The sequence below is a fragment of the Bactrocera latifrons genome, unplaced genomic scaffold (genome assembly GCF_001853355.1).
Source record: "Bactrocera latifrons isolate USDA-ARS-PBARC rearing strain unplaced genomic scaffold, ASM185335v1 scaffold_12, whole genome shotgun sequence".
Classification (NCBI taxonomy): Eukaryota; Metazoa; Arthropoda; class Insecta; order Diptera; family Tephritidae; genus Bactrocera; species Bactrocera latifrons.
Genome location: NW_017534630.1, coordinates 2,931,519 through 2,954,698, shown reverse-complemented (window position 1 = coordinate 2,954,698; position 23,180 = coordinate 2,931,519). Strand labels below are relative to the sequence as shown.

Sequence of the window (23,180 nt, the reverse complement as noted above, 5' to 3'; positions counted from 1 at the left end):
GCAGAAGATGACCGGCGCAGGAAGAGCCGGGAAGAAGGGCCAAAAGAAATCAGCGAAACAACACAAACTAAGCGCAGACAAATTTGCAGTGATCTGCGAAAAGTGCAACGTGCAGGCAAACAAGATAAGAAAAAAGAAACGCGTAAGAACTGACTAGCAGCGGAAGGCAGGGGTGAGGAGCCGAGTGACGCAGCGCTTGGGAAGCGTGTTGCGCATTCCGAATGAAATTGCTGCCTTTGTATGGAGGCATGTTGTTGATGAGGAGCTTGTGCAACACTCTAGTTTAGCTTGCCACTTGCTTGATGTTGTTGTTGTTACTGTTGAATTTTTGCGAAACAAACTCTGACAACAGTAATGGAGCGGCAAGAAAAGACACGAAACAAATATAAATTACAACAACATGTTGCATTCTTTTACCTGCCTCGGTCGGCTGCAAGAATGAGCTGTTAGTAAATTCTGACAGACTAGCAAAATATTTGCTGCAACTATGAAAATGCGTGTGCTTCATTAGAGCAGTCAGGGAGTAAAAAAATATATGTATATATACAACAACAACAATAAGCACTGTGCAGAAATGTGTTGTTAGTTCCACCCACCTCGACTTGCTTCACACACCAATTGAGGAGTTGAGTTTCGGCGGCACTATTGGATTGCCACATTCATAATTTCAAATAATTTTTAATATGCTATGATTGTTGTTGTTGCATTCTCTACACTTGCTGATATTCTTCGGCCACTTTTTCTCGGTTTTCATAGTCTTAGAAGGGTATGTTGCACCCAAGAAGTTTGTAAAACCCAGTAGGAAACGTCGGATACCGCAACGAGCTGCGTTGATGTCGTACACTTGTCTGTCCGTTTATCTCTATATATATACGTGAAATAGTTTCACTGAAATTTTGTACACGTCAGTTTCTCTTCAAGAAGCTGCTCTTTGGTCGGAACTGCCGATATCCGACCGCTATAAAATATAGCTCCCTTTCAAACTGAACGATCCAAACCTTGTTCTTGTAAGGAAAACTTTTTAATTGATTAGTGTCTAAGATAGCGGTACAATCTACGAAGAAATTGTTCAGATCGGACCACCAAAGCATATAGCTGCCATACAAACTGAACAATCGAAATGAAGTTCTGATGGGTAAAACTTTTTGGTTTAATGAGATATTTTCACGAAATTTTGCATGGAATAGTGTCTAAGATAGTGGAACAATCTACGAAGAAACTGTTCAGATTTTACCACTATAGCATATATAGGAAGAAATGGTTCATAAAGGAGCATTATAGCATATAGCTGCCATGCAAAATGATCGCACAAAAACAAGTTTTTGTATGGATTTTTTTATATTTGTGAAGGTTATTAAAGTCTTTTTCGTTTTCTGTTTTAAATTTTATCAAATTTTTATTAAAAAAATTCGACGCATACTTTTATTGCCTTCTTGCATTTGCGCACATTAAGTCATACATTGTTGTAGGCAACATCACATTTTGTTGTACAATCTTTTAATCTCGCGTTGGTGATCTTTATTACCAGGACATATCTATAAACATACGTATATGTGAATACACATGTACACTTACACACAGACATATATATGCATGCCGATCACCGCTGCTCAGCACTATCAACTTCTGCTTACTGTCTTCAAGCTGCCGGGCTGCAGTGGCGGTCAGTCTGTCTGCGCTGGTTTGGCACAGTTGCCTTTTGGCTTTGCTTATCCTTCTTGTTCGCTGCCGTTTTTGCATTTTCCGCCGACTTTTATTTTATTTACTTCTTCATTCATGAATTTTGTTTTTGTGTTGTTGTATTTCTCGCCGCTTGTGGACACAACATTTGCATAATTATTGAGTGAACTGCCGGAACTGTGGGAACAGCGCTCGCTAAAGACGAATGAAGTCATTGGGCAGTTGTCCAAACGGCGATATGCCGAATAATATTCGAGCAGTGAGCGAAGTCTACTGGGCAGACGGAAGCATTTGACAGCGCATAAGCTTGCAATATTTACTAGTTAAGATGGGGTTATTAAATAAACGAAAGTAAGAGTTTGCTATCTCCGTGATATTCGTTTAAAGGCTCATTTGGCATTATTAGCTCTCGGTTTAATGACTTCAATTAATTTTGCTTTACAGGATCTAATTAAGCTTTGTTTTAAGCGTAATTAATTTAGTCATGATTACCTTAGGAGTATATAATAGACTACTAGAGTTAAGCAAGGTGTACAATGTACCACAATAACTAAGCACATTGGTAGGCATTGAAATCTAATGCAGAAGTGCTGCTGGCAATAAGCGGTACATTTGGGCTGGGCGACAATTGAGTGTTGAAATTCTGCGGAGATGACGATGCTAGTTACAATATAATATATGGTGTAACAAACGGTTAGGCGTTTCTGACAATGTATAAAAAAAGATTCCGCAAAAATTTTATGGACCTATCTCTGCTTTAGTAAAGTCGCGTACTTGGAGAAATTAATTTGCAAAATACGTAGTGTAAAAGGATTTAACTTAACTTTGTATTTCGAACGGGTTACAGCTAAATAATAGAAGGACCTTTTTGGAACAAATTTTTCTTCCCTCAACTCTGTCTAAATTCTGTCCGTTCTTTCTTATTCAATCGGTTTTCGTCACTAATCTCTCGTCAACTGGCTGGCTACTCTGCAGCTATTTTGCGAGATCCGGTACATTGTCAAGATTTCTTTTAGGCATTCTTTTCTGCCGCCCAAATTCCACATTCTAGCTTTCCAGATGTAGGCTTACAGATCAAAGACTCATAAGAATACGTGGAATCTTTTGTTTTTATGATCTTTATAATTGTTTGCCCTTTTCGGTGCAAAAACCTTGATACTATAGGAGACCTATTAGTATCAAAAGAATATGAATGGTATGCTAAACAAAGCAATTCTTATAGGAGACTTGTCGAAACCAGTCTCTAGTATTGACCTCGACCAACACATATTATTAACAGAAAAAGCCGCTGAGTTTCATTAAGATACTTCACACATTGTATAATGTATATGGTATAAAGTCAACCGGTAGTAGTCTATATTTGGCAAATGCGGCCTAAAGGAAGTATTGGCTTGACTTTACCCATTTTAGACCCACGCGTACATATTATCGATAAATTCTTCTCTCTGAATTTCAATAATAACTTAATTTATTCACTCCATCTTGTAATGATTTTCTGGATTATTTTCATTTGAAATGTTGGGTAATAGTCCTACATTTAGTGGATCACCTTATATATTATTTAACTAACTGTTTAATTGAAGGGGTAGGTCTCTACAGCTAGCTTGCTTATGGTGGAAATCATTGATTCCGTCAGACTTTTTTTCGACTGTATGCGACCGAAGACCATATATAAAGCATATGTAACTTAGGTTTGTCCGGATAGATGAGAAACTCGAAATAATTACAAAATGAACAGTTGAGGCGATGCCAGAGCCGCATTGTATTTTACGCTGGTTACTTCAGTAGCGTCTTAGGGTTTAGAATTTGTGTAAAAATAAAATTATACATTGTCACAAAATTGCACTCTGAAATTAAATTCATCGCATTTCAAAAAAATATATTTTACTATGTTGGTAATACTATCCTTAATTAATATGCAAACATGAGCCAACCAGTTTGGTTACAGCAGCTGCTTAAGGCCGGTACACCTCAGAAAAGGTTGTGTCATTTTTACGATGGTAAAAATATCAAACATAGAATTTGTTTCAAATTTTGTATTTCTAGCCTACGAGTGGTGCAAAGCCTTCAAAGACGGACGAGAGATTGTGGAAAACATGCCTCGTTCCAGACGACCTTCGACTTTTTCAACTGATGAAAATATTAAGCAAGTAAAGGATATGGTGCTTTGAAATCGTCAGGAAGGTGTTAGAGAGATGTCAAGGGAGCTCGAAATCTCTCGCGAGTTCATTTACATGGTTTTGGTGAATATTTTGGGTCTGAGACGCATTCTTGCTCGACTCGTCTCGATAAACTGAATTTAAAAAAAAAAAAAAAAAAAAAGTACCGTAAACAAGTCTCTTTGCACATGCTTGATCGAGCGAATTCCGATCCCACATTCATGAAGAGTATTACAACTGCCGATGAGACATGGGTTTATGAGTTTGACATGCAAACAAGTTAACAATCATCGGAATGGAGAAAAAAAAAACAAGCCTATGCTAAAAAAAACACGCTAAAACAATATTCGAAGTTTTGTGCTTCATGAATTTGTTTCGGAAGGACAGGTGGTAAATAAGAAGATCTACTTGAACATCCGTCAGAAACGGCCGGAATTGTGGAAGAAGAATTCATGGATTATAGACAATGATAATGCATCATCGCATCGAGCCACGATTGTGACCGCATTTAAAGCCAAAAGCACAATGGATACCATTGATCAACTACCGTATTCACCAGATTTGGCTCGGTGTGATTTTTTCTTGTTCCCCAAACTGAATTGCCGCTCCGTGGAACCCGCTTTCAGTCAATCGAAGAGATAAAACAAAGCTTAAGGAGCTGAAGGCCATCCCAAAAAGTGCTTATGAAAACTGTTTCGAGAACTGAAAAATCGGTTTCAAAAGTGTAGGCATTATTTCGAAGGCGGCAAAATAATTGTTGATGGATAATAAAATGGTTTGCATTTAATTTACAATTTCCGAGTATTTTGTGTGAAAATGTATGTTCAAAGCTACATTTATACTACTTTAAAACCTATCGCTTAATAAACTAGTTTTTTTCATAATCAGTCATGTATGGTAGAATATCCGTTTTTAAATGGTTTTTAATTGTCACTTTTATGTTATGGATTTCGACTCTTCCTGTAACAAATATCGATCCTGCAATCCTTTTCGTCTTTAAAAAAGGTTCGAGAAGTTAATTTCCGTCTGCATTTATAGATATACTCGTACTTTCAATTTTTGAAATAGCGAACAGAAATTTTTTTCAATTCTTTGTTTATAGGAGTAAAACTTCTCCAGCGAAATTTGATCCAGGAAACATAAGAATATAAACGTTCAAGAAACTTAAGACTATTGTTTGCTTCGAAGAGAGGCAACATTCTTTACAATACAAGTAATATGGCAACATCTTTGCATAAATTATTTTAAAGTTTCACTTACTTTTTGGCTGAATATGCGGACTTAGTAAAATTTAGTTGTTTTATTAAGTTGTCACAGCAAACAGAAATTTTTGTATTTTTTTAAATTTATTTTTGCACTTAATTTTTATCAAAAATCTTTCACAGAGCGGACACGAAAATTCGTAAATGACGAAAACCCGACGGCTTCACAAGAGTTATCAGCAACACAAAAAACACCGTTTTAGCGCAACAAAAGCTGACTTGTAGTTTTTCTCATAAAATACACGCTTACACTGGACTGCTGCTGCGAGCGTTCAGAGCTACTTAGTCAAAGACTTAGGAACTTGACGTTTGTTGGAAGAAACAGTTCACACATATACACACACGAGAATTGGTTTGTCTTCAAACGTTGCGCTCAGCGACAATTTCAAAACCGGACTGAATTTGAGTGGCGCGCGACTCGAGGCTCTGAGCTGGCTACAGCTAAGTGCGCTGACTGTGGCTATTGCTGCGGCAGCTCAGGGCTTGGTTGCGCGTGTGTGTGAGGCTCTGCGCTGAGTCTAGGGATTTCGCGTCCATACACACAAACACAAGTACAGAAGTGAGTGAAATTCATATGAGTGTTTGTGACTTAAGCTAGCAAGCAATTGTGGGCACACATTGTGGCAACTGCAACTGTGCAACGTCTTCCATTGCAATTGCAAAGACAAAGCATGCTGGTAGGGATGATAAAACTCTAACACAGACGAGCACAGACAGAGCAGAGCCGAGTAATAGTCCAGTGGTCAGCTGATGGTTTGCAGGCGATTAAATGAAGAAAAACCTGCTGACTAGCGTTAGAAGATAGTGTGTGTGTGCCTCGAGTGTTGAACGGTTGATTGAGTCACTTTTCATATAAAATTGTATGAGTGTGTATGTGTGTTGGTGAGCGCATAGAAAAAGAGTAGGGTTTCGCTTGAGGCAGCAATTTGACTTCGAGCCTTCAAGTGCGAGTGAGCCACATAGCTGTGTCTTGGTCTTATCAGTTGAGCAGATTTTCGAGTGTGAGCAGCGTTGATAGCGCGGCATGAGTGGCATTCGTATGTGTGATAAAGCAACAGCAGAGACAAGCCGCACACAATCAACAGGCTAACGGATAAATCCATTCAGTTAATCCCATTTATTGGCTTTTCTCGACGGTAAGGGTTACTACTACTGCGCTGTGTCCTTTGGTCAGCAGCAGCACCAGCAGCAACCACTAGTAGACAAGTGTTGCCAAAAGCACAAATACAACACGCGCTTAAGAGGATAATCAGGATATTGAAGGGAAAGTGTTGTTGGCGCTTTAAGTAAGTAATAGAAGCTTTAGTGGGCGCCTATTGGCCCTTGGACAGCGTTGTAACGTTAAAATTGGATTTTAGATAATTACATATACTAACATATACATATACAAATCCTTACATAGGTAACACAAAATTATATAAAACATATTTTCAGTTCGCTTTGGGTTAATTAAAAATTTGCTTGCAAACTTCGAACGAAATTTCATGGTTTTTTCTAATATTTTTAACTATAAACTAAAAATAGTGCTTACAAATACAAAAATAAATATTTGGATCTGCATCTGAAACAATTTTAATGTTTAAATTTTAATTGACGGCATGCGCCGCCTGAAAGTGCGCCACATTTAATTATGGCGATAATTGCACACATTAACTGTGGCGACCAAAGAAAAGCAACAACAAAAGAAAACAAGAAAAAATATTATTATCGGTTGCTCCAAAGCCAAAATACCCTACTCAAATAAAAAAGTTATTCATACAATAAGTTAATTTGGATCGATCAGTTTGTATGGCAGCTATATGCTATAGTAGTTCGATCTAGACAACTTGTTCGGAGATTGTGGGGATTCCTTCGAGGATAATACATGCCAAATAAATAAAGATATCTCTTCAAATAAAAAAGTTTTCCATACAATGACTTGGGTTTGAAGGGTCAGTTTGTATGATAGCTATATGCTATAATGGTCCGATCTGAACAATTTGTTCAGAGATGGTTGCAATTCCTTCGAAAATAATACACGTAAAGTTTCGTAAAGATATCTTGTCAATTTTAAAAGTTTTCTTTACAAGGACTTAAGTTAGAAGGCTCAAGTTATATAACAGCTATATGCTATAATTGTCCGATTAGAACTAACCTTGTAGCTATACCTTCTAAAATAATATACGCTAAATATCGTCAATTAACCTTGCCAAATAAAATAGTTTTCCATACAAGGACGTGAGTTTGAAGGGTCATAAATAAGCTATAGTTGTCCTACCTTGAGGGTTTCAACAAATTACCACTGAGACAAGTGATATACTCGCGGATATACTCACGGAAAGCAGACAGACAAAACTAAATTAAGTAGCTGTTGAGGGTATAAAAATAAAATAACATATTATATAATATAATTCACCGATCAGCTTTGCTGCTTCTTCGCGCCATTAAAATTTGGGCGTATGAAACGCGAAACAATAGCGAAAATTTGCCAGTCAGATGACGGCGCGGAATGCCGTGACGCAAGGAGCAGACGCAGCCGATTTAGCACATGGCTTTAAAGGTGGTTCAAACATTAAAAAAATAATATAAATAAAATAAATGGACGAAGTGAAAAAAGCAAGCATTCCGCATGACGATCGACCGAATGCCAGAGCGCGCCGCAATATAACCGCGTCGATCTAAAGCGACGTGCGGTCGACCCAGCGTAGGCACTTAAAACAGCAAAGAGGAAGATCGTAAAGCTTGCCAAAGCGATAAAACCTCAGCTCCAGCGCTATTGTGAAGCTGTGGTTAAAACAAATGCGCTCGGTTGGGGACAGTGGGGCAGATGAAAACAAAGAAGCAGTAAAAAATATTTTTTCATTCTTATTTAAAGCAAAACAAAATATACTTATTTATTTTTTTCAAATATTATTAAACTGTGTTAGATAAGTGTGTAATAGTTTTGTATTGTGTATTGATTACTTAATTGCACGATTAGCGGTTTAATTGCTTTCTTAATTAAATACTGCGTTCTGTAGTATGTATAAATGAAAATGTATAATTTATTCAAAACTTTATAGTATTAGGATTATATTTTAGTCAATTAGCAAATTTTTGGTATATGTTCACATGTAGAGAATTTGTTAATTAACTTAATTAAGCAGCTTTTTTGAGCGCCTAAAACTATGCTTTGGGTTTCTAGTTAAGACTTCGTTTGGTTTTTTTTTTTTATTATGAGTATGATAGGCATTTTGGATAGTTCCATACATTTGCTCTATATATATTAGTGCGGACAATTAGCTAATTGACTGAATTAAGCGGCTGTCAAAAATTATCATAAGGAGTGATCATTAGATAGATTTTTTGTTTTATTTAAAACATCTGAGCAACAATGAGGCGGAGTTGTCCACAAAAAACTATGTCGCAAACCGAATCGATGAAAATGTTATTTCTGGATTGATACAACCTCTTTAACGTTCAAGTGAAGTTTTTGCTGACGACGCCAAGTGTTCTGCGATTTTAACCTTGAGAAAATATTTAACAACGAGTTTTCGTGAAAGTTTGCGTTTGCGATGGATCACAGCTACGTAAATATTGAAAATGTTGCAGAAGTGTTTTGGGAGATCTACTTTATCAGGAAACACGTATTTGAGTACCAAAAAGCATTCAGTGAAGAAGTAGATAAGGTTGAAAAGGTTAAAAACCAGTGTTTTAAAATCGTTGTGTTGGCATTAAATAGATAGAAGAGAATCTTAACAACTTTTTGGGTCGATTCAACACATTTTGGTTAATGTTTTGGGTAATATTTTGGCTATAAAGCGGAATCTTTTGCAAAAACAACATCAAATAGAGGTTCCAAAAGAGCTGAGGACTCTACATTCAAACATATTTTTATTGGTAACAAGACATGGGTACACGGAAGTGACGAACAAACTGTCGAAAAATTTAGCGTATGGCGCTTCAAAAAACGCCGATACCGAAATAACCAAAACTCACTGAAGGAAAATTGGAATTGAAGGCTTTAGTAAAGAATATAAAAATTATGTGAAAATGTAACTTTTTGTCAGTCCGGGTCAAATGTGATCAGATGGTATGTGCGGCTTATGTATTTTATGTCAAACAATACCGCAATTTGTCTCTGAGAAATCTATGAACATTTTTTCGAAAAAATGGTCTGATCGAAAATCAATTAAAAACATATACCATCTACTATAATTATTTGATTGAAAAAATGTCGAAAAATGTATAGACATTGTATTGGAAGGTGTGTGTTTCGAAAAATCGAAACCTCATTTGTTGTAAATTTTATGTTATTCTGAAAAACAAAAAATAAAAAAAAATATTGTCGAACACTATATTTCCCAAACTAACCCACTGTAGCTGCTAGACTATGAACTGAATTTTTTATAGCCCTTAAACGAATTTTTTAAATGGGGAAATAATTCACCACAGTTTTTTCTATTTCACACATGTTAGTTGTTGTATTGTTTTTGTTTTTTTTTTTGTTTTGTTTTGGACATTTGTTGCTCGCCCTTTAAAGCCGAGCGGACACACGTGTTGGTGCGTGCAGACAATGGCCTCAATGGCAATGCGCGACAGCAACTTAAAACATAGAACAGCAACAACAAAATTGCCCAGAAAACCCAGGAAGCGGTGTGTTGCAGCTACAGCGGCGAGATTTGTGGCATTTAGAGTGTCATAAAATGGCTTAATTGATTTTATTACACCAGGCGACACTAAAGGGAAGAAATTTGTGGAAAATTAGAAAATTTACGACGACGCAACGCGAACTAAAAAAGGCACGACGCGTCCGTTCACGAGCGTGTAGTTACAAATTTACTCGCATTGCAATATTTTTAGTGTGCTAATATGCACTTACCACACACACACACACACACACAGACATCTGTGGAAATGGGGTTAATGCGCCACGTTGGAGCGCCAAGTTGCAGCATCGGGAAAAAATACTGAACTTAACCACAAAAAGGCGATTATGGAGTTATTTTAATGACCTCAGCGCTGTGCCACACAATGCCAGCCAGCAACAAGAACAACAAATAATGCAAGCAAAAAACGAATGATAGCAACAGTTTGGCGCTGACTGACAGTTGACAATTCTTGCGACATTCGCATTGGCAGCTTTGCCTTGGCTATGGTGTCGCCACACAAGGCTCGCCTGAGCGGGTGCGCTCGGCCAACCACTGCATTTAACGCCGAAAATTCCTACTTGCACGCACACACATACGTAGCTGGTCACTCATCCGCAATTGGCCGCTGTCAGCGCGTTGCTACGCTGACTGACAAGCCACGAGCGATGTGAGGGAGTGATTTCCCAAATCGCGTCTCGGCAAACGGCGAAATCAACTTCATATTTGCATATTAACGGACTGACTGCGCGCTCGTGTGAATTTCGTCGCTTTGTTAGTGTCACAATTTTGCTGGTTAATGATCGCTTAAACATATAGTCTCGTTGACAGCTGCGTCTGCCGGGGACGATTGTTGTGGTGATTGTGGATTTTTATTATTTTTGAACATTTGCAAAAGTGGTTTTTTTGGCATTTTTGGTTAAACGTTTCTAATGACTAAAATAGCAAGTGATTTCCTATGAAGATTTATAGATAAGATATGAAGAGGTTAGGGATCACATCTTCGAGTTATTTCAAGATCTACTAAGGACAACACCATGATTCAGCTAATACATGATAGGAGCAATCTGTATATCGTGTGTATAAGTGTGGTCTGGTTACGATAAATGGCGTTATAAAGATAAGATTTCAAAAAATAAATTCCAGTTTCGTCATCGCTTGACTCAGCACTGATTCAGTACATCAGCGAAGACAAAATATCCCATATTTTACAGGTTTTCTTCGATAAAAGCGTAAACGCAAGAAAAATTGAAAATTTGAATACTGGTAATCATGACCATCCTTAGATACACTGTTGTTCCAGTAATTTTGATGCTGAAGATCTATCGATAAATTAATGAAAACCGTCAAGTTCGAACGTAATATAAGCACTGTTTCGATCGCACGGAACCTAAGCATCGCATAAAAGACCAAAGCACAAAAAGAAGGTCGATGTATGAGTGCCACACGAGGTAGCGCAAAAAATTCTCCTAAACCGAATTTCTATCTGCGAAGAGCTGCGCAAAAAAAATCGATCCGTTTCTGATTCAGATGGTTACTGGTGATATAAAGTGGGTCACTAACGAAATCCTTAATGGAAAACGGCCCAGCCAAGATTGCAAGTCAGGGAGGTTTTCCTATGTATTTAGTGAAAATCATCTACTATGAGCTTCTAACTTACGGACAAAGTTTTAATTCGGACTTGTACTGTCAACAATTGGACAAGATTAGTAAGCAATCGCCAGACTTGCCAGATGCTGCGGGAGCTATGTAACGAGGACTTATTCATCCATCTTATAGTTCGGACCTGGTAACTAGTGATTTGTTCTTGTTTAAATGTTCAAATGAGTTTGCTGATGAAAAAGACAAGTTATGAAGATAACATTAAAACTATTCACCAGTTAGCTCCAGATGGAGCCATCTGTAAAAGTACACGCAAGTGAGGAAATACCTCTGAAGACCTTCAGTTGGGAAAGGCCAGAAACGATTCTTTTACATATGGCTCAAGCAGCACACGACTTCCGGTCTTAGCCAAAAACATTCGTTTGAGGGTGAGCTAAAGTGAGAAGATGAATTATCCCTCCCCTGGTTTGTGTACTGGGACCCGTCACATAAAAAAAAAAAACCAACTAATGAAAAGTTCAAAAGAGCCTCGGATGAGAGACCCCATTTTGATGACGACCACTGCAAACATGTTAAGGAATACGATATAAGAGCGTGCACCTGGAATGTCCGGTCCCTTAATTTCAAAGCTGCCGCTGTCTAGCTGTAACAGTAAGGACTGACATCACCGAAGTCCAAGAAGTACGATGGATGGGTGGCCATATAAAGGGGTGCAAATTCGGTGTGGGTTTCGTGGTGGACCGAAAACTTAATCGCCGAGTCCTTCAATCCGGTGGATGAACGTCTAGTCAGAATTCTCATCAAAGCGAAGTTCTTCAACATATCGCTGATTTAAGATCACGCACCGATGAGGAGACCAAAGATATCGTCTATTAGCGCATGAGTGCTGCCCCCGCCACGATCTCAAAATCGTCCTTGGCGACTTCAACGTCATGGCAGGCAAATAAGACATCCTTGGCCCAACGGTCGATAAATTCAGCCACCATGATGAAACATCCCCAAATGGGTTGAGGCTGATCGATTTCGCTGGGGCCCAAATTTTTTTTATCTGTCAAGCATAAAAAAATGCATCAAGCTACATGGCTTTCTCCGGATCGAAAAGCCACCAACTAGATCGATAATGTTATAATAGATGGAAGACACGTCTCCCGTGTTCTAGACATGAGTACGCTCCGAGGTCATAGCATTAAGTCGGACCACTATCTTGTTGCATCGAAGACACGCACCCTCCTCTATGTAGCAAATAAGGCACGAAAACAAACACAAGAAGGATTTCACGTCGAGAAGCTGCAATTACAACAGACAACTGAACGATTTTCTACTCGACTTGCACTCCTGCTCTCTGAGAACACTCATTAATAACTCGGTATAAGGGAACTGTGGCAAGGTATTTCAAGCTCCTTAAGTACAGCTGCAGACGAAACCATTGGCTTACGGAAAAGGCCACAAAAAAAAAAAAAAACAAACAGCTGGTATGGTACACATGCGGGATGGGATGGATACCAACAGCTGAATAGGGAAGCTAGACGCATTTGCAGACAGAAAAAAAGGCCGAAACGCGTGAGTATGCTTGACAAGCTGGTCGACAGGGGTAATGGTGGAAAATTCTACGAAAAGATGCGGCCACTAACTGAAGGTAACTCGCCGAGATGTGATCTAGTGACTGATTTCTACAGCATACTGAAATTATGGAGGGAACACTTCTCCAGGCTGCTGAATGGCAGTGAAAACATAACACCAAGATATGGTGAATCCGATTCCCCAATCGTTGACGATGGAGCAGACGGTCCATTGTCCAACCAAGAAGAAGTTCATTAATTACTATTTTCATGAGGTAACTTTCATTGAATATTTTGTACTAAAAGCTTTGACTTGTTTGGCGCGAAGTTAGTGCTATTTGAAAACTTGTTTATGTGGCACATATTGTAACGATTATTACACATAAAAGCGTTTAACTGCTGCAATCAACAATAAGAGGGCAAAAAAGAAAACAAAACCGGCAAATCAACTGAAGAAGACCCCCGTGATATTGCAACACAATACAATAGTTTTCTGCTTTTGGGTTATTAATTCTTGCATTTTCGTTTAGCAGAGAACAAAAACAAGAAGTTTAATGATGATATTTACCGTTATTTTTATAGCAAACACATATACTTGCACATATCATATGTATACAACTACATCGCCAGCGCACACTTAACAACAACAAATTTTGCATACTAGTTCCGTTGCATGTTTGTTTCTGTTGTGAAAAATTGTAAAAAACTTAATGCTAATAATAAAATATCACAAATTGGCATATTTCCGCTGAATGTCGCAAGCCAAAAAACAACAACAACGTCAAAAGAAGATACGTAAATCACATTTCCATGGAATCATAAATGATGAATAAAGCTACTATGTCTGTGGACGAGCGAGCGTTAATAGGCGAGCGGCCGCTCATGAACAGTTACATACAAGTATTATACATAAAAGAATCATATTTATAAATATCAATATATTTTTATAGATCTACGGTGAATGCCGTTTTCGCTGGCGCAGCATCAGCATCACCCAGGCATGATTTGCTTCAATTAACACGCTTGAACTACACGCTCACAAAACAAACTCGCCACATATTTTATACACACACACACACACACATACACGAGTACTAATAATATGTATGAATGAACGTTTGCTGAAGAAATGAATGGATCGAAATGACAATTGTTGAGAGCAATTAGTCGGTCGTACGCTAAGTCGTGCAAAATCAAATGACAACTTCCGGTCCGCCGACGAGTGGTGATAAAGCGCAGCGTGATGCTCGCTTTCATTGGTTTTGTTGCTGCTACGTACAGTTAGTTGTCGCGTTAATTACACAAACTGACCGCTGGTTTGACGCACACATACACATATACTTTTTGCACAGTCCCTGCGGCAATCACAATTATAATGTTGATTGTGCAGAGATCTATCCTCCATTCATTGGTGGCTCTCACTTTCCTACATCCTCACGACTTGCTAATGCTTTTTATGAAAGAAATCTTATATGCAATGCTCATGCCATCATCACTGCTGCTATTTGCAACAATTAATGCCTATAAAACTTATAGCTAGCTGTCAGTTCACTTCACACTTGCCTCTTTTACGGTTGCAAGAAAAATTTCTAATCAAATTGGCAGCGTTCGTGACATTTGCAATTGCGCACATTGGCGTTGACATCGGAAGTACTTGCGCCCTCAAACAATTGACTTCCATTTAAAAGAAAATCACTATTTTACAGTGCATGAGTGGTGACGGTACAGTGGGTATGATAAGTATTTGGATAGATTTTCAATTATTTATTAAATTTCATTCAACAAGTGTGCGATGGTTTCAATAATGTATAAATCGTATAACTACTTTGATTTAAATCTGGAAAAACACCAGCTGTACTGACACTGTAATAACTTTCACAGGCGCATTTCTTGTAGCATAAGAAAAGTATAAAATATCTTTAGCTTAAATTTGATTGATTAGTTTGTTTGGTAGCTATATGCTATAGTGGTCCGATCTGAACAATTTGTTGGGATATTATAGTATTGCTTTAAACCATTATCCATGCAACATTTTGGGAAGATATCTTGTCAAATAAGAAAGTTTTCAATGCAAGTACTAAATTTTGATCGATCAGTTTATATGGTAGCTATATGCTATAGTGGTCCTATTTGAACAATTTGTTAGGATATTATAGCATTGTTTATGACAATAATCCATGCCAATTTTCGATAAGATATCTTGTCAAATAAGAAAGTTTTCAATACAAGTACTAAATTTTGATCGATCAGTTTGTATGGCAGCTATATACTATAGTGGTCCGAACTGAACAATTTCTCTGGATTTTGTAGCACTCTCTTGGACAATAAACCACGCAAATTTTCGATACGATATCTTGTCAAATAAGAAAGTTTTCAATGCAAGTACTAAATTTTGATTGGTCAGTTGGTATGGCAGCTATATGCTATAGTGGTCCTATTTGAACAATTTGTTAGGATATTATAGCATTTTTTATGACAATAATCCATGCCAATTTTCGAGAAGATATCTTGTCAAATAAGAAAGTTTTTCATACAAGTACAAAATTGTGATAGGTCAGTTTGTATGGCAGCTATATACTATAGTGGTCCGAACTGAACAATTTCTCTGGATTTTTTGGCATTGTCTTGGATAATAATCCTTGCAAAATATTGTTGAAGATATCTTGTCAAATAAAATACAATAACTAAAAATATTTTCGGAGATTGTAGCATTTCCTCATATAATCATTCACACTAAATTTCAAGTTTTCCATCCAAAAACATGAGATTGATCCACAACTCAAAAGCCCAAAAGTGTACGAAATTTCGTGTGCGCCACTGTATGCTTGCATAAAGCTATTTATACTCAAGTGAACATAAAAACCGCTATATACATGTATGTCTGTAAGTACGCCGGACAAGTGCAAATTATTAATTGCTAACTGCCAATTTAATTGTTGGCTGCCATCACCGGAAATTGAGAATGACAGAAGTATCCGCAGCTGGCATACAAAAACTTTGCTTGAAACTTTACAAACAACTTTTCGAAGCATTTGCCAACCAAGCAACTTTAATTTGCCACTAAATTCGTGTTGGCGCCAGCATTGCTGTTGCATGCAGCGATGTAAGTTGCAACACTGCATGGCCGCTGCCGCTGCCGCTGCTGCGTTTTGCAAATGACCCATCATTTCGCATGTGTTGGCAAATTTATTTTGTGCGAATCTCGGCATCGAACAACACACGCCATGGGCAGTGCACCAAAGTGGCAGCAGCAATTCATTTTTACGTGTTTCTAATATTGGTAGACTGCGGCGGTGGGTTGGCCAATCCCATCGTCACAGGTATGCATGCGCATAGGTCAGTCCGTCAATTGGCCGAATGTTTCTCGTCTGTCATTTGTCTTCTTCTGTGTATTTTTTTTTATATTTTTAATTCGCTACGAGATAAATTCATTTCGCAATCGATTTGATCAATTTATAATTAATATGTTTGTTGAATGTTTATGTTTTTGAATATAATCGGGAGGGACTGTGAGTCTTAAATGTGAAAATGAGTAAAGTTAATGCACAGAAATCAATTAATAATTCAGAGACATAATTGTAGATCTATGTGATAAAGATACCGAAAAGCAGATTGTGGAATCGAAACTACTTATCGTCTGATTTCTTCAATAAAAAGTCACAGGGGCCAGATCTGGGGAATACGGTGGCTGCAGGTTCTTTGATCCACATTTTTGAATAGGTAAAAATCGAAGACGATCCAAAACATGTGCAAGCAAAGCAGCTGTCAACAATTAAATGAACATTCCAAATGGCCGAGCTTGTCGGCATAAGTGAGAGACATGAGTATCAACATAACGCCACAAAAAATTCGAAATTCCAATATACGTAACCCGCGAAAATTCAAAATTCACGATATTTTTTGTACACACCTCGTATAATATCTGGCGTACGCTGGTGATCGCCCAAAATCCACTTTGCAGTGCAAACGTGTTACTTTTGGGGGTTCATTAAAGGCTGAACGAGTGACTTTTATCATTGGCCTCAACACCAGCGTTGTTAGTTCTGCTTTTTAAAGACTGAATAAAGAAGCGAAGCGTATGGGTCTGGTTGTTAACGAGGACAATACCAAATATTTCTTTTCAGCAAACAGTCGTCTGATGAGTCGGTGTTACGAATTTTCTAGAGAAGGGTTCTGTGGAAGATTTATTTTCTTTTGCGTATTGGCAACGATGAATACATCGCTCGATGGTATGATGAGCTATACTAGATATACAGTGACAATGACATAGTTCAGCGAATCCAGATAAAGCGGCTACGCTGACTAGCTCATGTCGTCTCCTCTGAGAGTATTCAACGTATTATCCGCCGTGGGAAGTAGAGGAAGAGGAAGACTTCTACTCCGTTGGAAAGATCAGGTGTAGAAGGACCTGGCTGTAGTTGGAGTCTTCAATTGGCGCCGAACAGCGAAAAGGAAGAACGACTAACGAACGCTCTGTTGAAACTATAACCACGTACGCTAATATAGAAGTAGAATCTACCATTATTGATATTTGCCCTTTCTACTTCAATGAAATTAAGAAACCTCTTTTTCTCACAACCTGTTTACCAAGTCAGATGGATAAATTCTTGGAAAGTAAACTTGCTCATGCAAATATTTTTAGGAAAGGATGTGTGAGATAGTTTGGAACAGAACTACATACATATGTACCTATGATAAGTTACTATTATAGTGAAGCCAAAAAAAGATAGGTATGTGATGCACACACACATATGTATATATTTCGCACATGCATTTATAGTTATATCAGCTATGCAGCCTAGCCTGCAGTCTGCCTTCCGTGCTGCGTCACAGTGTGAGTTTAAATTTGAAAAATAATATTACAAATTATGGACATTAGTCAAATTATGCGTAGCCCTTAGACGGCCACGTTGTATTCGGTTACTAATATGTGTGTGGATACTGGCATGTAATTTATGAAATTGTAAGTGAACTTTCGTATAGTGAGATATTAAATTAAATTAAAAATTGCAATGTTTTTCTTTGAAAGATATTATTGAATGTTCGTATAAATTAGTAGAAGGTGTTAGAATTATTGAAGGAAAGTTGCTTCGATTGTAAGAAGCCTAAATCACACCAATATAGATTTGAAAGATTCTCGGCCTAAAAAAAATCGAAAATTGGCAACTTTTCTGGAAGAAGAGTGATAGTACTAAAAGTAATGAGTTTGTGAATAAACAGAAGTTAGTTGATGTTTCGTTTATCTTCAGATATCATAGTCATAGGTCCTTTAGATCTTTCAAGTTTTTTACGTTCTGTAAAGAATGTGTTTCGCACAACTTCTGGTTAACATAATCAGCCCACTGAGTGTACTATTCGCAACACCATCACGATCTTGAGACCCAACATCCATTATTAGGTAATATTCGACCACGTTCAACACGCAGTGAAGAAAATATAGGAGCAGCAGCTGAGAGTGTAGTTAAAGAACGTGTAGAGTTGATTCGGTCCGTAGATTCGGATTTGAAGCTTGAAATTGAAGCTCGTATTTTCGGCGACATTTGGTTTCAGCAAGATGGCACCACTTCCCACACATCGCATTCAATCAATGGATTTATTGAGAGCACATTTCGGTGAGCAGATAATTTCACGATTTGAGCCGGTTGATTGGCCACCAAGATCGTGTGATATCAAACCGTTAGATTTTTTTCTGTGCGAATATTTAATGTCTTAAGGGAGTATTCTACTCTAGAATTTTGAAAAATTCGATTTTTTTTTTCAGATATTTAAAGCTTAGACCCTTAAGAACATACTCTCCAAAGGATTTTTAAAAATTAAAATTATTAAGTTACTTTAGTGACCCAGTACCTAGCTCGGTAGGTAGGTAGACTCACTTTTTTAATGCGTTTTCTCGAAACTACTTTTTTCCACACGGTACCGGCATTATCTCAAGTTCTATACAACCGAATTACTTCAAATTTAGTGTGAACCTTCTTTATATAATCCTTTATCCTTTATCTTTATATAATCCTTAATCCTTTGTTTTTCATATTAAAAAAAAAAAAACAGGAATTTCAAAAGCAAAAAAAGCGTAAAAAATGATTTTTATTTTCAGCCAGTCGCCCTTTTTCAAAAAAAAAAAAAAAAAAAAAAAAAAATTTTTCGTGTTCCCTGAAATAGGGACTATAACAGCATCCTTACTGATTAAGAATTTATTTTGGTTTTTTTTTCAGACCACCAGGAGAATCAGGTTCAATGTCACTGGGATGCGCTACTTTTTTACACCTGTCTCTCCTCCTGTCTGTATTCTTAAGATATCAATAAAAATACCATAAAAAATGGATAGTAAAAATATTTTTGGTTTTTTTCAATAAAATTAGCCATTAGCCATTTGAAAGAGATAATCTTTTAAAAATAAATGTTAAAAAGTTAATAAAAAATTTACATTAAATTAGATGATTCTGTGTTTTTTCTTATAAAAAGTAGGGAATCCCGAAATTGATCACCCTTTTTATGTTTTTTTGTTTAAAATAGTGTGAAAGAAGGAAATTCGATTCCTTTTTCCTTACTTTTGGCATAAATTTTCAAATTCAGGACACAAATTGGTGTTTATTATGTTTGTGCCAGAGAATATATAATAATCTATACTCGTAAGTACTTATATATATTAAACCTACACACTTAAGCTGTAAACCTAATGACCCATTTTTCATCGCGCCAATGCAATAACTATATGCAAATAAATATATTTGTATGCAAATGAGACAACTTAAGTTAATAAAAATTAAATTGTTTTACAGCATTACGATACATACATGTTATTACTTTTATATAAAGTTGTGGAAATAAATAAAAAGTAAACACAAATGCCGCGAACTTTTCTCAACCCATCACAAACATGTTTATTTTATAGTTTTATTAATCGAAGCGAGAATTTTTTTCATTTACTTTATTAATATTTTTTCTGATTTTTTTTAAATGTCAAAAGTGGTTAAATTAACGAGCGACATAAAAGCATTTATTTCTATATTTTCAATTTAAAATTTCATATTTATATGCCGGTCATGGTATTAAATTATACGCCCCTTTTTAAGAGATACTAATGCCTGCCTGCCATTAATTCTTCAAGCCTAGCCAGGCCAAGTCAATGTCGAAGGAACGGCGGCAGCGTTAGCTAGCAGTTGAAGGCATTGACGAGCAAGCGCCAAGAAAATAAAACAGTTTCTATAAAAGTATCTGGTAGTAAATCCAGTTCTATCGCTTTCAAGTAAACGCTTAAAGCCAAGCGCAAAAGCTCATACAGATGTAACTTTGTATGTGGGCATGAATAATTTTATCCACCATCTAATGGGGTAATGGCTGTTTTAACGAAAGCATTAGCGAAAATACACGACAAATGGACGTCCTCAACTCAGACACACGGACGGACTTATCAATTGGATACAAGGCAATTGGTCAGCCGAGCAAGCCGAGTCAAAGTCTTTGTTTGTCAACAATATTTATACGGATATGTTAGAGCTTCATACCACAGGCTTGTGGCATAACATTTAATTACGTGTGTAAAACAATTGCGACGAAGGATGTAATACAGTGGACCAAGTAGAAGAGCACCTGTAGCCAGCTGAGTGTTCGTTTGCAACAATAGACAATTTGAGGTGCTTATATGTAGGTATGTGTGTGTGGTGATCAAGCATACTGGGCTGGCCGAGTGACACTATAATTAGTGGCGAAACAAATTATTTCTCGCACATTAACAAGTTTTCAGTTGGTCGACTGTGGCCGCGGAATTGCATCAAGTTGAAGAATTAATGCTTGGCAAGCATGCAATAGCCGGAGATGCTGGAATTGCAGGAGTACAGTGAGAGAATTACTTTACGGTTAAAGTTAGATAAGTTGCTTACTTTTTCATGTTTGGACGTTTTCAAAGCCAGCAGATAAGTTAAACTTACTCTCTTCACAGAAAACGATGGATCTGCGCTTTTAATGCGATTTACTGCGATTTTTTAGGGTTTAGTATAAGATTTTATCGAGCGCATTTTGTGATAGATTCAAGCCCACCGGCAACTAACTGACTGGGCCTTACCAGTGCGGCTTTAGATCGGGAAAATCAACAACTGACCAGATTTTCACCTTGCGCCAAATCTTAAAAAATACCAAAGAAATTATGATCGACACACAGCACCTCTTTGTCGATTTCAAAGCAGCCTTCGACAGCACGAAAAGGACTTACCCCTATGCCGAAATGTCTGCTGGCGTCCACCAAAGATAGTGATATCATTGGCCCCAACGACCGCGCCGTTAGTTCTTTTTTCTCCAGACTGGATAAGGAAGCGAAGCAAGTGGTTGTGAAAGTGGGAAGGGAAAGACAAAATATCCCAAGTTATCAAATAAACAGTCGTCGCACTCGCGACTTGTCTCTCACATCACTATCGTAGATAATCTCGTCTATCTTGGAACCAGCTTTAACACCAACAATAATGTCAGCCTCGAAATCCAACGCAGAATAACTCTTGCCAACAGTTGCTACTACTTCGGACTTAGTAAGCAATTGAGGAGTACAACCTGACGAACAAAAACCACACTCTACAAGTGACAACATCTTATAAGTAGTCGTTACGAGTTTTTGAGAGAAAGGTTCTGCGGAAGATTTACGGTAAGAGACAGAGGCTACGCTGGCTAGGTCGTGTCCGAATGGATGAAAACACTGCAGCTCTGAGAGTATTCGACGAAGTATCCGTAGGGGAAGCAGAGGAAGAGGAAAATCTCCACTTCGTTGGAAAGACCTGACGCGCTGTTCTAAACTCGACTATAACCACGTAAGCGATGTGTACGCCATAAAGAAGAATGAAAATATTGATTACATATTGCTGTTGACTTAATAGCAGACCCACAAAACGAGCAAGTCGAGAAAAAGTGACGGTGAACCTGGTCTGATCAACCTGAATGTTGTGGATTATTTTGACATCCATTTTTACTTAAAGCTTGTCCACAACACGGACATCATACGGGCAATGTCCCATTCAGGTATCCGGAATTCGATAAGTACGAGCTCAAGCTACAAGAGTTTTCAGAACACAATCCGGACAAAAACCCGGGTTGATTCCAGTTAGGTAGACGCTTATTGAAGATTTGTTGATCGAATCTCTGATGACTAAAGAAGTCGAACGCTTTCAGTAGCATATAGACTCTTTGTTCCTGTGTCCAAATGTCGGAAGTGTCGGGATTTTGTACAGTGTGCTCAAAAAGTACAATACACGACATAAAAATCTCTGTTTGCAAATACAATTCTTCGCGGCGATCATTTGTGTTAACAAGTTTTATCTTTTATTATTGTGATTTTTTTGGGTCTCACATATCAGCTAAGAGCCACAAGAGTTGGCCAACTAAGTGGGCAGCGGAGAAGAAGCAACAAAGTACGATTGTATTGAAATGTTAAATGAATTTTTGATTATATGCGCCTGCGCAGTAATTTATGTTGCATAAGCAAATAGCAACGAAAATGCAATACAAATAAATTCCAAATTGCCATGTAGTTTGCGCGAGGTATACAAAAAAGGACAAAAGAGGTCTGCAAAATCAATGTGAAAGAGGATCAATATACAAATCGTCAATGAGGTGCAAATCGCAAAATCACAATTTGCACAGCTTAAGGTACAAATTTAGCAGCACACAAACATACTAACACACACATATATATAACAGTAACCGCAAAAAATCATCAGCATCATAGACAGAAAGTTGGCTGCCTCGTAGACACAGGTTCAGGTTCAATTTGCGACCGGCCCGTGAACCCTATCTGCATAATGTTCGTAATGGCTGCAAGGTGCCAGACTCGTACCGCAAATTGCTTAAGCTCGACCCAAGTACGGGTAGCAATGGGTTCAGGATCAATTCGACTGATGTCAGTTTGGTTGAACACATTTGATTGCCTGGCCTGGTGCGGCGGATCAGCGTAGGTTGATGCCGTCTGCTCAAATGTCGGAACGTAGCGCCGCCACGATCACACTGCGATCAATATTTATGCTGCAAACTTTTTATTGTTGCCATATTGTTGCTGTTGTTGTTGGTGTTGGTGGTGGCACAAATCATTTTGGGGCATATTTCTTCTGTGTAATTGCTTATTATTTGTTAAAGTGGCCAAAGTGCAAAACTGCAAATTGCTTTTTCACTTTGCTGATTTGTTTTTGCGGTTGCGCCCCCAACGCCCGGCCGAAAAGGGACTTACAACAATCACATAGATCGCTCAATACAAAGCATAAATAATCAAAGTATTGACACACCATTGTAGCGAGCATCTCCTGTCCGGCGTGCCCTTTTAGTCATGGTGGACGT

General features: G+C 37.8%; 1 protein-coding gene across 2 annotated transcripts in view; it reads right to left on the bottom strand.

Annotated features, from left to right (window-relative positions):
- The window catches only part of LOC108978318 (protein N-terminal asparagine amidohydrolase), an 82,240-nt gene that overhangs the window by 51,628 nt on the left and 7,432 nt on the right, over positions 1 to 23,180 (bottom strand). The window contains exon 1 of one of the 2 annotated variants that reach the window (XM_018948539.1): positions 5,100 to 5,517. The exons of the other annotated variant lie outside the window; for it this stretch is intronic. The gene's annotated coding sequence lies outside the window, so the exon portion shown is untranslated. Of the gene's footprint in view, positions 1 to 5,099; positions 5,518 to 23,180 lie in introns of those variants that run through there. 2 annotated transcript variants of the gene reach the window in all.